This window comes from Mytilus trossulus, chromosome 9, assembly GCF_036588685.1.
Source record: "Mytilus trossulus isolate FHL-02 chromosome 9, PNRI_Mtr1.1.1.hap1, whole genome shotgun sequence".
Classification (NCBI taxonomy): Eukaryota; Metazoa; Mollusca; class Bivalvia; order Mytilida; family Mytilidae; genus Mytilus; species Mytilus trossulus.
Genome location: NC_086381.1, coordinates 79,897,463 through 79,908,406, shown reverse-complemented (window position 1 = coordinate 79,908,406; position 10,944 = coordinate 79,897,463). Strand labels below are relative to the sequence as shown.

The following is a 10,944-nucleotide window of genomic DNA, read 5'->3' as shown; positions in this document are numbered from 1 at the left end:
CCAATGACCATATATACTGGGTTGATCATATCGCAGGCAGACTCTCAAGGTGTTATCTAGATGGAAGCAATTTGACTGTGTTATCAAGTCTTAGTGAACCTTTTGTGATACGACTTAATCTTGCATACAGGTATTTAGTTTAATGTTTCTAGGAATTGACCACTGATGAATAAATTTGTTAACACAAATTTATAACTGTCAATCAGGTATTACTCCAGAAAGTAATGTCATTATGTTATTTTAATCATATGTGCAAGATGTTTGAATGGCTGACTCGGTATATTTCGTCTTGTGACATCCAACCATGTGAATAATAAAGATGTCTCCGCGATAAGTTTTAATTTTCTTTGGAAAACTTTCATTGACTCATATATTAATGGCAGATCTTTTCATAAAATAAGACACATGCCATTCTAGCTACTCTATCTATTAAATATAACAAGTTTGACTAAGAAAGATTACGAAAAGCAAAACGTGGCAACGTTTACGATAAATGACTAAGTAAATTTTAAATACAAATAAGGTAAAAGACCACACCACTTATAAAAAGATAATTCAATATACATGGATTTATATTTAACGCAAGTCTTATGAGGTTAAGGCCGGGTCTTTCAACAAGAGCTATCACATAATTAACAAAACACCGTAAAACTATTCAAAAGATATGAAAAATCTTTATGATATATTAATATTACATAATGCCAATTAATTTTGTAGTTTGGGGTATTGCTGTCAAATTTATGGATTTAAATAAAAGGTAGAAAAGGCTGGAATGTTAAGTACGGGCTAAATGCAGATAGTTACCTTTATCTATTTTTTTTCGAATTAACTTTGATTTTTCTAATACTTTACAGCTATCTCATTTACATATTGAACAACTTCTAGAAGACTAAAATATCTATAGTTTATCAGTAACACACATCAATGAATATGTAATTGTTCTTTTAAACTCAACTAGTGCTTTGTGTTCATGTTTATTAATCAAACCACTGTTTCTTCAGTCGTACTCATTAACAAAAAATAAAACAGTCGTATTTGATTTTCAGTACAGTAACAATTATTTTTTGTTCATGAAAACAATATTACAAAATTACATTGTAGTGATGCTTTTAACCTCACGAGACATGATATAGTTAACGAAACACCGCAAACATATTCAAAAACATGCCCTTTTTGTTTAAATAATTGCAACTTTTACTGTTAATTATAGTTTGCATGTATTTTTTTCGTTTTACGTTAGCAATAATTTTATAAGATTCAGGAAAAAAATATTCCCTTTGGATGGGCCTTACATTCAAATCCCGTCCACTTTCCAAAAATCTCAGATTTTTTAAAAGGCGTCAATATACCTGAAAAATACTGCTCAGTTAGACCCCTATTTGGCCCCAAAATATATTTTTTTTACAAAATTGTTAAATTGTAAACTTTATGCTTCATATTAGAAAGTAGAATACTTCCTTTACATACATATGGGCTGTGTTTGCCAATTAAATGCACACCATTAAGTAATGCTAAATTACTGAAATCTTAGCATTTTGGTTAATGTTTAGACGGTAACCGTCCGAAATGGAAGTGATCGCATTTGTTTTCATTTTTAATATTTAAATGTAAGTTGTGTTTGGTGGTAATACATAACATATATAAACTTTGGGAATGAACACGAATACGGCCGTTTTCATGTTTGACAAAAAAACATCTAAAAAGTGGCATATTATTGCATATTTTGTACATATTTCATGTGTATGCTTGACTTTGATCGTCTTTAAAGGTTGACCAGTTTAAATCTTTCAAATAAACTATTTGAATCGACCAAAGTACTTAAAAATGTCCAGACCTACTTTCTTGTTTACAGAAAATTAATTAAATTATGTATAAAGGGGCCTTATCACGTTCCATGAAAATCTCACAATTATCTTGAATTAGCTGCTAGATGTTAAACCTGTATTAGTCTGTCCCATTTAAGTGACACACCATGCACATCTTTGTTTGCTATACATGCTTGACTTGGACATTTTATTTCATTGTGTAATGATAAGTAAAAAACACTGAGGTAAGATAATTTATTACGAGATTGAAGCTTTTCAAAAATTATCGTAAAAAATGCCCTGCAGATGCCTTGCTTTGGTATCCAACAAAAATATATCTTTTTATTCTACGATGCGTTTAAAAGTATTTGATGTTTTTTATGTGTTTTAGTATATGTGTAATCAACTGTGGAATCATCATTGCAATATTACTAACAGACTTTATAATCATATTGATGATACAAACATTCCTTGAAATCAAGAGTCATTGAGATATAGAAAAATGATCTTCATGGCATCTATTTAGCAGTAGCATTCACTATGAAATATGACTCAATTTGTTTGTTTCGGATGTTAAAGCTAGCTCCTCGAAGCAAGAATTGCAGGTTAAATACTATGATTTGTTTAAGGTTAAAAAAATAACGCTTCTTTTCCAAATGACGCTTTGGAACATCCGAATTTGATGTCAGTAGATATTTTTCTTCAAATCAAAATATATGAAGCACCAAGTAAATTAACTTTTGTAAAATGTCAGTCGACCTACTACACTCAACCTTCCTTTTTTTAAGTTTAGTAAAACAATGTTTGATTTAAAGTCCGTTTATATGTTAAAGTTCAATGTTTTTGTTTTTCTATTGTTTTCCTGTAATCACTGATGTGCTTCCCTATGTTTTAGTTTGTTTGTTTTTTTAGATTTTTTACTTTTGAACAACGGTATACTATTGTTGCGTTAAATAAAGCGGTCATTTATCATAATCCTTATGAAGCATTATCAGCCTATCTTATAATTGTGCGTTAAAAGGGGTAACTACACATGTGTACACAAACAAAAACTGAACCTGCAACTGAAATCTCTTGTGTCGCCACAAATATGTTTTTACTTTCAGATGGATGTATATAGTTGAGAGGACTAAAGGAATATTAGAGTCTAGATTTAATTTATTCAAAAAAGATCGTTTTTGTATCGGCATCTGTTTATTGCATGGATATAGGTAAGTTGTTATTAGTTAACTTTGTTGTAGTGTTGCTAAAGATATAACAGTCGAATGTATATTGGTCTGTATGCTATGCTAGTTATAAACAAAAGTACCAACAATGGATGTATAAGCCTGCTTCAGCGAAAGTATAAGCTCTTCTGCTGTTAACAAAAAAGAATAATGTGTTAAAAACAGAACCTCCATAGGAGCTTTGTCGTTTATTATTGAACTTGGAGGTACGTCTCCACCGTCAAATAGCAAATTATCTGTTGATGCTTTGTCTTGGTGTTAGAATAAAGAAACACAAAACAAAATAAGACAGCGAAGTTTATTTTTTATACAGAACATAATTAGGCTGATCATTTTTTTCGTTTGAAACAAAACTGGTTAAATGTGTAAACCTTTCCTTGTGCATTGCTTCACGGTACAACTTAGTACATCACTAGTGAAGTGTACACAAGATTAAAAGAAAATGACTGCGATCCACTTATAACTAATCTATGTAAGAGATAAAACACATTTTCAAACATTTGTTTCCAAATATTGTAGACACTGATGAAAACAGACTGTATTGGATTAATAATAACAATGGTGACATTAAATCAGCTACATTCGATGGCTCTGATATAAAAACAATTATTTCTACAAATTCTAATGGCAACAAACTAGCTATTGGTGTCCTTGGAAGTAATATTTTTTATGCTGATAATATACAGTTATTAACGGTTGCTAAAACACCAGGATCCAAGCCAACTGTTCTGTATAACGATACAAGTAGGATTGAAAGTATATTTGTGTTTAATCAGTCAGGTATGTAAAAAAAATATTTCTAAAAATGTTTTACAAAAAGCTATTTCATGAAGAAACGTATTTTATCATATAATATTTATTATATAGTATTTAATTATGATACAATCAAATCAAGAATTGCATACATTTGTAATTATCTTACATTTTCCTAGTCGTTTAAATCCGATTATATCCAATGTAGGTGGATGTATAACATGTATAAAGGTAGAGATCGACATCTTCTACATCTACATTATTTGATCTTCATAATTCTTAATTTACAATTTTCAAATAATAATTGCTAAGTGTCATTACTTGAAAGTAAGAATGCATTTGAATAGTTTATAAAGTTTGTCAGTACTTTCAAGAGAATCATCTGTTGACTTACAAGTGTTACCAAATACATACAGGCAATTAAAAAAATAGTGTTAACATAATGAATGTTATTGGTATATATAACGTCTTTTGTGCTTTACTTACATGTAATTTAGATTTTTTTTATTATCGATGCACATGCTTTTTTATATTATAAGTATTTACTTTTTTTTTAAATATATATTAACACAAGAACATTATTTAAATAATGTATGTAATTTCAATAAACATGTGCAGTAATGTATGGATGCTTTTTGTGGTTTACGGATGATTTGATTATATGCACTACACGTATCAAAATCAAACTCAACATCATATTTTACAAAGAAAATCGTTTGAAAAAGAAATCCGTTTCGAATCGGCCAAAACTAAAACACTAGTACTATACAATTGAACTGAACCATACAGTTATTTGAAAACATTACGTATTAGGTCATATTTTAAAACTTATTATTTATTTTTTTTCTTACATGTGCTTATATCGGTTATTTTGATTTTCTAGTTGCTTCCTAATTTTTCATATGTTTAGCTTTTTATTTATTATATATATATGTCTTGTTGTGTAGACTAACCAAATGCACATGTGTAGTGTTTTCCTAACGTAGCTACTCTGCATTCCATGCCCTTTGCTTATTCAATTCTATTACTTTATAAGTTACAATAAAACCTTTATTCTATACGTTTGTATTGTCTTCACTGATGAAATGTATTCATATTGATATTTGTTGTTGTTGAATAAAATACGTATTTCTTAAATAAAATACTTATTTCTTCAATCTCTTTCATTTTATAACTTTTTTTCAAATTTCGTTGCCTAAAGTCATTTGTCTGTTATTATTGTTTGCGTAACAAACATAAATAATAATAATTTAAATTAGCAAGTTACCTTTTCTACGACAAAAATTGGATAAAAATGAAATAGAAAGACACATTCTAGAGGTACTTAATTCTACCCATAATTTTAATATAGTATAATTCTAAAAAATCATAATGCTTTGTCCTTTTAATATCTAAATACGAGCATGTTATTTCATATTTAACTGAGAGAAATCGTTAATAAAGTTTAATTGAATGGTAGTGTTATGATTATGTTAAAAAAATCAATTTAATTCACAAAATATCGGTGTTCAAAATTTTTTATTTAGTTTTTTCTACTTTACGAAATGGATTTTTTCTAAACCTTGAAACACACAAAGAAATAAACAAAACTCTAGTAGTACATCAATACATTATTTATTCATTTTTTATTTTAATACATCTCAACTCACCGTCAGTACCTGATTGACGTCAGGGTTTGATGTAAGGATCATATATTAAGCAACATAACCTGGCCATATATCATGGAAGTAAACTCAACACAGGTAAATGTATAATGATAAGTTCTTCAGTAGTGCTGTTTTTTTTGTGAGTTTTACCATTATGATAACATTGTTTTCTATAATTGTACAACGGCCAACACAATTAAACTTAAAGTTAAAATTAAAAGTAACTTTTATACTTAAAAAGTCACGTCATCCGGAAATATTAAACTGACATATCTTGCCTTTGATTTGTAGTCAATCTAATGTTGTACCTATGATATTGATTCGACCATTTGCAGCCTGTTAACACTAAACTCGGATGTTGTTTGGTAACGCAGATTCGGAATTGTATAACTGAACGATTTACGGTGTTTTATACAAAAACCTGATGACTTCTGTATGTAGCATTTCATTTGGAATCTAAAACTACCAATTGTTGTTTTAATTATATTTTTTCATCTTTGTGCTTGCTTTTTACACCAATTCGGGTATTCACAAACTAGAAAAATAATAAAACAATCTCATTTTAGGCCTTTTTACTCCTCACCGTTCCAAATTGTCCACATGTATTTTGGGGGCATTTCAAAAGATAGATCATTCATACACTGTGAATCATTATAATTCGTTATATATCAATGTTCGTGTGTGTCGTGCGTATGGGGCTAACCATTTATTCAAAGTTGAATGTGTTTTCTAAAGGCTGTTATGCAGAGATTGGCAAAATCATGAAATCAAATTTCAAGGAACATTGATGATTTCCTAAATCCACAAAAATCCATTCCCACGACAAAAACAATCTGTATTTCTCTTGTCCGTTGCTTTTTGAATTCCTCTTTTTGTAACAGTCAATTTAATTTTAGGATGGTGATATCTTCAGTATTGTCAGCTAATTACCATATACAAATGATGCAGTATGAGTACAAACGACATTAGGTTAACAAGTTACAGGTAACATACGTATAGGCAGTTGACAATAAACAGACCCCGTACTGCATTATTAGATAATACAGCCCAAACATTACAAATGTAAAACGAAAACAAACCCAAACTAACGGCATGATTTAATCATTTAATATACAAAACAATAAACACAACCGAATAATATGTACAGTATCAAACTACAGCTAATTATCGATTCCTGACTTGGGACCTCCAAATGCAGAATGTGACGGAGTAGGACATGTACCGTTCCTGAATATGAAACAGTTGTGTTTTAGTGGAAATCTGAAAAATGTTGAAACAACAGAAACTCGTCAAATCGCTAACATTTTTGTTTAATCTGTACTTCCATTTTGTTATAACTAAATTGCTATTTCAGTGTTTTTTGCTGATAGAAAACAATCTTGTCGAAATTTTTCTGTTTAAATTGGTTATTGTTAACATAGACAAACACAAACATATATAACATTAGAACGTAAATATACTATTGTTTGATTTAATTCAGCTTACTAGATTTGTTTAACTCTGCATGGAACGATACGTATGCGAGAGATATGTACACTTTTTGAGTAAGTGATATAGGTAAGGCTTTGTATATTCATTCGATGTATGTTCGATGTAGGTTCACGGATATTTTCATTCCTTTAGCCAGTTATTTGTTTTAAAGGCAAAATCGTTCAGTCTAAATATATGCTATTGTTAAAAAATGTTTTAGTTCGTATCTTTTTGATTTCATAAAATTATTACTAATTTCACAGAAGGTAGTCAATTATTAGATAACTGAAGCGATCAGGCAAATGCATTGATGTGTAAGATGTATTGGTGTGTAAGATGTATTGATGTGTAAGAAGTATTGATGTGTAAGATGTATTGATGTGTAAGATGTATTGATGTGTAAGATGTATTGATGTGTAAGATGTATTGATGTGTAAGATGTATTGATGTGTAAGATGTATTGATGTGTAAGATGTATTGATGTGTAAGATGCATTGATAAAATCTACAATAAGGTGACACGCTGAATTCAAAACAAACTAATGTGTATGTTCCTTAAAGTAAACTTTAAAGTATCTCTAGTTTGCACTTATCATGCATCTGAGTGAATATTACCTGTTTGCCTTATTATAAACATACAATTAAAAATTTTCCTATGTCTGTTGTCATTTAGTAAAGAGCAACCAAACATTATATATTATAATATGCATGTTATATACATATTAGGCATGAACGAGCACTTAACATCATATATCTGTTTTTCTTTCCTTTGTAGATTAAACTAGAGTGGTGGACAAATGTCAATTATAAAACGGGAATATCAATTAAAATCGAAACGTAAACACAACGTGTTGAATATATTATTGCAACATATAGTCTATTGACACTTGTATCATGTGTATATTAAGTAGAGAGTATATACACACACGTTTTTATTAAGTAAAACAAATATCTTTGACGTAATCGAGTAATTTGCCAGTGTTTTGTGTTATATCTGTATACTAGCTCGTTTGATGCTGCATCTTGTATTTCCCTAAACACGTGTGTATCCCGGTAACGTCCCCAACACAACAAATTAATAATTTTCTAAAATGCATTGATGAACAATTGGAATTGAAACAGAAAAAAAATGGATATATTGAAAAAAATTACCCATTTAAAGTGTTTTTGCATGTGTATGTAGTTACCTTATGCGAAGAGGAATATTTTTGTGGGCATATGTATGCTACCTGTTCTATTAAATATGTACACCGAAATACGTTAAGACATTTCTCCGTACTTGTAATTCTATAAACTATCATACACAAAGTACAATTTGAACTCCACACATATTCGTTACACTGGATACTATGACATTTTGCTACTATTTGTTGGTCAATTTTCAACATTTTGCAAAATGTTAACCTACTGGTTTTGCTTGACTGATACTAGAGAAATCATTTAGTCAACGTAAATCATATATGTTTCCTTTTTTATTTTAGGTCCACATGAGTCGTAACAAAATTGCAAAAGATAGTGTCAAATCCAACAAGTTAATAATGTCAACGAGAGATGACAGTTAAACACGTTGATATTGACTGAACATATATAAAAAAAAAAGGAAAAAAAAAGTTAATGAAAGTTGTATATATGTAGTGAACTCAAATTTTGAAATCAATAACGTATGGATAATATACCCATACCTTTTTAGTAGATTGATATTTTGATGTAATGAATATATCATCAACCATGACATTTTTAGACTTATTTGTAAGATTGCAACATAGTAAACTACTACTGCAACCTGAATTCATTGTCAGAGGCTGTGGATTCATTTATTTTCTTGGGTATCAATTTTCGTGGATTGAGAAAAACTTGCATGTTCGCAGATATTTGATTTCGTGGTTTTGTCAAACTTTGCAGACAAGCCTATAATAAATTTGTAGTTCGTTGAACATTTAATTTCGTGGTTCACCTCTACCCACAAAAATTGGTATCAAACGAATAATAATGAATTCAGAGTGGTTAGAATATCTACCTATGGACAGTTCATTCCTTGATGATTTGCCAGCCCGATCACTTAATAAATGCATTTAGAATTTAAGAAGAACCGATAAACGTCATAGATGAAATGGAATACATGAGGTGTAGTTAAGATCACAACAATTCCAAAAGAGAAAGAAAAAAGCCCTTGCAATGTTTAAAAACAATAGATTTTAACAAATTTATAAGTTTTAGAATAAAAAAATATACTACAAAAATAAGACCATGTATAGTCCTCCAAGTGCCGTAAATCTTTCAGATAACTTAGATCCATATCTTTGCTAATTATTTAATAAAAAAATTCTGTGTATTTACATTACATGAATACTGATGTTTGAAATACTGACTGAAACGGCTAGACTGTCATTTGAAATAATAAAATGAAATATTTCTAAAAAGTGAAGATGGAATAAACAAAGTTTACAATTGTTAAAAAATTACCATGGAATGTATTTGTTCTCCTTAACAAACGATAGTGTTGATAACATTGACATTCAATTATACACTAACATATAATATGTTTTCCCATCGATACACACACGTGTAAGTTATGTAAAATGTAATTTAAGATAAACCGCATTTCCTTTTTAAAAAGTCCTGTTCTAAACAGTACAAGATCTAAATATCAGTCTTCTTTAAATTCTTAATACAAGAAGGAAAGAGACCTGATGAGATGAACTTAGCTTTTTTTTTGTCATCTGCAAATGTTTGCTACCTGAACTAATACGATTTATTTCACTAACTTTTGTAAGAAGCAAAGACATTTCTAGAAATATCTATGTAGTTTGATAAATCTAAACATAAACAAGTTGATCGACAAGTTGTGTCCCATAGTCCTTGGTCTACAAATTGTTTATGAAATGCTTCTTTCCAAATCACAGTGGCTTCCAAATAACTTATGTTTTATCAATGAAATTGTTATTCATAGTTTCATTAGTTTTTTTTTTATAGTGTTCACATGTCTCTTAAAATAAACTCATCATATATACCAGGATTAAAATTCATATTTACGCCAGACGCGCGTATTGTCCACTAAAGACTCATCAGCGTCAAAAAATGTTTTAAAGGCCAAATAAAGTACGAAGTTGAAGATCAATGAGGTCCAAAAGTTCCTAAAATGTTTGCCAAATACAGCTAAGGTAATCTATTTCTAAGGTAAATAGCCATATAGATACCGTAATCACGCTGATCATTATAATCAATTACTGCGCTTTATTTTGTAACTCATTGTATTGTAAAGCTCAAATTTTGGGCACCATGATTGATAAATAAAATACCTGATAATTAGGTCTTTCCACTTTTCTGTGGAAAGACCTATTGTTTTTCTTCTGATTATTTTTTTTTTCTTCCGCCTAATTTTGTTCTTGCGATAAACATTTGTTTCGCAATATATCGCTTAGATATTTTGTATATGATATCGAACAGTGTATGCGCTTTTGAAATTTACCCTGCATAAACGAATACTTTTCTTTGTAGGAGTTATCTCCCCAAACACTGTTTTCCTTGTTATCGCATCTCCTTCGCAACCGTAAAAGATTATGACAAATTTATTTTACAAAATTGCTCGTTATATCCTTGGCATGATTTGTCCTATTTTGACCGAAACGATATGACCGGTCCATATGAGAGTTATTTCCCCTTATGCATCTGATATTACATCTTCGCTAGCCAAGGGTTACGATCCATTCCCGCTCTCTTCACCCTTGGCGGATTGAGATAATATTTCGGAGACACAAGGTTAGAATTTTTATTGGTTGCAGTAGAAACTCGCTGCATCGAATCAAAAAGCGCCTATAACACGATCACGTGTAAATGTAGAAAGTGTTTGTAAACAATCGCCACGTGTTTTATTGTGCAACAAGTCTTTACATCACTAAACATACGACTATTTAGTGACAACTTGAATGTTTTTAATCAACTTATCGACATTTCTGTGTATGTTTCATGCATGAATGTCGACGTATATTTTCGTTTCCGGCTTTTCCAAGTGGGCAGAATCTAGACGCTACCGTGTTTTTACCTC

General features: G+C 30.0%; 1 long non-coding RNA gene across 1 annotated transcript; it reads left to right on the top strand.

The window, feature by feature from the left end:
- Positions 1–5,430: 5,430 nt before the first annotated feature.
- Positions 5,431–7,692, top strand: LOC134683448 (uncharacterized). The gene is made up of 4 exons (XR_010101027.1): positions 5,431–5,526; positions 6,327–6,414; positions 6,911–6,987; positions 7,675–7,692. It is a non-coding gene; the product is annotated as an uncharacterized LOC134683448 (long non-coding RNA).
- Positions 7,693–10,944: the final 3,252 nt, after the last annotated feature.